We start from the raw sequence: 5,000 nt of genomic DNA on the forward strand, positions 1-5,000 counted from the left end.
TTTAGAGAGCAGACAGGGGCGGGGCCGAGGCAGCCTGGCTCCACGCGCAGTGCTCAGATGCATATGCCATTCCCAACATGACGCTGGAGCTCCTGGCCAGAGCACAGGGATCTCCGCACCCCGCGACCACCGCTGAGATCCCACGCTGAACGCCAACCACGGCTCCGTCCTCACTTACCAGCTCGGCTGGGCTTTCCCTGTTCACCCCCACTTCTCTCCTACTTCCTCGCTCTCATCCGATTCACTACCCGCCCCTCCCGAAACGCACGCATACACCCTCTGACACGGCTCTCTCCAGGGATGGCCGGAGACCGGGTTCTAGGGTTCGGCTTTCCACCCGCAACTGCAGCTCATAGCACCAATAACAGGCCTCAAAGCCGCGTCTCCCGGGACACTTCACTAATGGATGCTGAGGAATAATGACCCACACCGATTAGTGACCCGCTGCGTCCATCAAGCGGACACCCCGTCTTTTTTTCTGCGACCCTTGCCAGGGTGCATTGGACCCGGTCCGGAGCTTTCCAACATCGGGCTGCCGAACACCCTCTCAGTGCCACGATGCCACCGAACATTGGCCCTTCAAAGGAAAGAAGACACGACTCCCCAAACCCAGCCGCCTGCCGGGTCGAGCCTCTGCTGATGATATTTAAGCTCCGTGTCTAAGAGATAAAGATCCTGAAAGCTCAGCTATGGAGAGGGTGCAGGCAGCCGTGGGACGGCGTGACACGCTGTCCCAACACGCTGCCTGGTTCTACCCACAACCCAAACGGCTCACGCCAGCTCCGCGCAACACCAGGCCGAAGCTAATCACATCAACTTGGTCATCTGGAAGGCATCCCCTCTCCACCAGAACTTTTTTTTTTTTTTTTTTTACTGATTCACAGACGCGCAAAATGCTTAAGTTGGTAAAATTGCTTTAGAGGAGAACAATTTTTTTTCCCCCGTTTTTTTGTTTTTATTCAAGGAGAAAACGACACCACTTTCCAAGTCGTAATAAGAATAACCCTCACTGTCTAAAAACGCACATAATTTATTATTCACACAAGAAAACGCCTAGGTTCGTCGTTTCACAGAACAACATCGTCAATTAAAACCACATGTTTAATCGCCATTTACTGGCACTGCTTTTTGCTTGCTGGTCAGCAAAGGAGGCGACACGCTCCCCAGTCTAGCCTTTCATTCAAAGTCTGCCGAAAAGTATTAAAAGAGCGAAGGCAATCGCATATTTTAAACAAACACATTTTGAAGTGCGGGAGCATGGCTGCGGAGTAACCAGTGTGCCATACAAGGTCAGAGCGTCCATTTTGAAGAAAATAAATAAATAAATGAACTATCTCCTCATTTACAGATGGGTAGGAATTACTCTTCAAAAACACTTTGATCTAGGGGGGAAAGGCACTTGTGCGAAAACTAACATTATTTTTGGAACAGTAAAAGTGTTTAATGGTCGTAGAGCTGACAAGTGAGGGACAATGCGTGATGAAATCAAAGGTGCTTGATACGAGGACTGCAGAGATTGAAAACTTAAATCTACAACCATAACACTTGACTGGAGCTCATCTGAATTTGGAGTGAGCAGAGAGCTGTGCGCACACATGAATACACACACACACACACACACACACACAAACACACTCACTCATAAAGCTTTTTGTGCTTTTGCACAAAACACCAAAGCCGGCATCCACATTCGTTCAAAACCTGATACAGATTGCAAGTGTCCAAGACGACCATTTGCCCTTAATACTGACAAACTTGAGCAGCACACGTCAATTGAGCCTCCAACATCTTTTCCACCCCTGCCACCCTAATCTACCGGACTACACACACACACACACACACACACACACACACACACACAGAGCTGTCAACCCTTCACCAGCTCCACTAAACAAAAACAAAAGTACCCTCAACGGCCACCCCCGGAAAACAGCCCAATCACGGATTTGACCGGACACATTTTCGCTCTCCGTTAAAAGGCGCGGCGCGGAGCCGGGTGCTCTCAGGGTCACGATAAAGAGCACCGCTGCGGGTCAAAAGTTGAGACCGGCCGCTTCACGCACGCAGAGACCGGGTGCCCGGTGCTCCCGAGGTGGCGAGAGCCCCACAGAACGGCTATGGGCGGCTCCTCGGAGCCGTCCTCCTTCCTGCCTTGCGTATTCACGAGAAAAGAGGAAGACGGGCATTCTGTGAGCGTTCGGTCTTCACGCTGAAGTGCCTAATCACTCAACCGTGACTGGAAACTAAAACGTAGGTAGGGAGAAAGTGTAACTGAAACTTTCTTTTTTTTTTCCTCTCATTTTTTTTCTCAAGATTTCCACAGAGGGGAAAAAAACTGGAATAATAAAGAAAGTGACAAATGTAATATATATATATATATATATATATATATATATATATATATATATATATATATATATATATATATATATCTAATAGTCTCAGAAGAGACTCACTAATTGAGTGTATTCACATTAAGTTTCATCACATTTAAAAAATGTCCTAGATTCTTCTCATTAATATTCTTTCAAAATATTAATTTATCTCTGCTGAAACTATTAGTAATTTTATTAAAAAGTTATGTAGCTTTTTGTGACCTATAGAGCACCCAGGCGCCACACGAAAGTGGGTAACAGCATTTTCCATTAGCTCAAAGAATTACCATAAAGTAATAAAAAGCACAACAAACTACAAGTCACCATATCAATAAGCAGAAAACGCATCTTCGCGAGCCTTAGGCCTGTGATTCTATTGGAATTCCATTAGCAGGTTAAATTAAAAGTATGTCTCGTGCTCTTAATGGCAGCAGGCAGGGAAGCATCATCTTCCTCACCCAGCGCAATGACAGGAATGCCACGAGAAAACAGGGTTAGCGCCTGCTAAATAAAATTAATTGCGCCCAAAGCCCTATCCGCCATCAATCAACTCCTAATAACACCCGTGTCACACCTAATGCCATGTCGCGTGGAGAAAAATGTGGCACACGCGCCACTGCTTGGATGTCACTATTATCTAGATTGTGATCGCGGACATTTATTCTGCCAAGAGCTTGCAGGCAGACTTGGAAAATTCACTCTTTACATACATGTAAGCATAATTCTTTCTAAAACGCGCCTTTTTTTGTCACAAGCATATGGACGGGAAGGCACTCGGGGAAAATGGCATCTTCTATCTTATCTTTTAAAATATCACTCAAGGGCTAACGAACAGTAGGAAAAGAAGGAAAATAGCCGACACTATCGCGGCGATTAGGCGTAGAAAAGTTTCATAGATTTTAAAAGGAAGCACATTTAATTTTCTTATCTTTTTTACTTTAATAAATTGGGGCGTTTTTATACATTTTCTAGAATTAATCCTAAATGAAAAACATTTGGAGAATGGGAATTCCGTCATGTAAGTGTGATGGGAATCTCCGTGAGTTTGGGAAAACGCGCTGGAATATATTAGATGAAAAGGAGGGGAAAACTGCTAGTACGTGTAATGCACAAATCGATTAATTTTACTGCAGTCTATTTAAATGGATTTGGCCTTAACCCAGTACAGAACGCTAGCGCCGAGTAAATAATGTTGTGCATAACGGAGTTACCAAACAGTGCCACTGGTAAAAGTTCATGTTTCAGGTTTCCATTTTCTTGGAAGCCGGGCGGCTTGTATTAATAGGCCCAGACAGTTCGGCTATCCCACACTGATCGCGCCTTTGTATATGTGCAAATCAATAAACATGTCATTCTTAACATTTTCCCTGACAGTATTCTACTGGTACAACGGGTTCCGCGAGCAACACTGAAATACTTAAAACATGCCACGCTTGGAAATGATTGTTAAACTGTTTGGGTTATTATTTTAGTTTGTAGTTTGGTGTGTGTGTGTGTGTGTGTGTGTGTGTGTGTGTGTGTGTGTGTGTGTGTGTGTGTGTGTTTTGTTTTGTTTTTGTTTGGGTTTTTTTTCCAAAAAATATACGTTTTCATTTCTAAATTGAGGTTTGTGTTAAGCGCATTAGATTAGTATCTGCATGCTTGCTCGTGAAGTAAACTTAAAGTCCACGAGGATCTCAGTATATTACAACACATGCATAATCTGAAGAGAACAGCTAGGTGACTGAAGACAATTAAATAACATTTACAAAACCATTCTGCATATACTATTCAATAATTCAACATATGTGTATTAAAGCATAAAAATAAAGAAATCGATCAGACAGCAAATAAAGTAGAGTTTCGCCAAGTGCACAGTTAGGCCTTTGAAACGAATGATTTTCGAGATGATCGTCTTACTGTCGCCTGGCCCGACTAAGCCCATCAGTGGTTGCCGCAGACCGAATCTGTGAGTGTATTAAAGGACGAAGTGGCTCAAGGCACGGCCTAAGTTGGCAGAAATAAAGTTACACTCTGCTGCCTTTCACTTTTCACAATCGGTGTTTGAAGGACTAGTGATCCGAAATTTGCTCGTAAATTAATTTACCGCATTTCTCCACCATGATCTGTTACGAGACTTGACACCCTCAAAAAGCAACATTTAGTGGTCACATTAGGAGGGTAAAAACTAACTTTAATAAAGACGTTCTTTAAATTACTTATTTTTCCAATTTTCGGACACTGCTTAATGCACAACACGGTAGTTATCCTGTAACGTACACGTAGAAAACGGTGCCTTTTACAGCCAACTTTTTTAATTGTGCAAAAAACCCCTAATCTCAGTGGCGGATGGTAAATTAGGAAATACAGCTAATTCTCTGTCCCTTTGCGGTCCTCAGTAATGCATTTTAGTGAACAGTAGCCTACGAAAAATCGCGGATTTGACGTTGCTTTTTAGAGATTTTGTAGAATGACACGCTTCTGCAAGCACGGGCTTCTGCTCAAAGACGAACCACCCCAAAAATCAGCCCCGTTTTAAATGTACACACAACAAGTGAATCATGCGTGGAGCAAAGAGAGGAAGAGAAAAGAAAAACAAAGAAGTAGGATATCAACCTGTTCGAATTTTCTGAAGAAGTCAACTTT

General features: G+C 43.6%; 1 protein-coding gene across 4 annotated transcripts in view; it reads right to left on the reverse strand.

Moving 5' to 3' along the window:
- The window catches only part of foxp4 (forkhead box P4), a 120,905-nt gene that overhangs the window by 115,255 nt on the left and 650 nt on the right, over positions 1 to 5,000 (reverse strand). For all 4 annotated transcript variants that reach the window (XR_014119318.1, XM_081705142.1, XM_035520472.2 and 1 more), the window contains exon 1: positions 4,971 to 5,000. This exon is cut by the window's right edge and continues 650 nt beyond it. The gene's annotated coding sequence lies outside the window, so the exon portion shown is untranslated. The remainder of the gene's footprint in view (positions 1 to 4,970) is intronic.

Source organism: Electrophorus electricus, chromosome 22 (genome assembly GCF_041902795.1).
Source record: "Electrophorus electricus isolate QZ-2024a chromosome 22, ASM4190279v1, whole genome shotgun sequence".
In the NCBI taxonomy this organism is placed as follows: Eukaryota; Metazoa; Chordata; class Actinopteri; order Gymnotiformes; family Gymnotidae; genus Electrophorus; species Electrophorus electricus.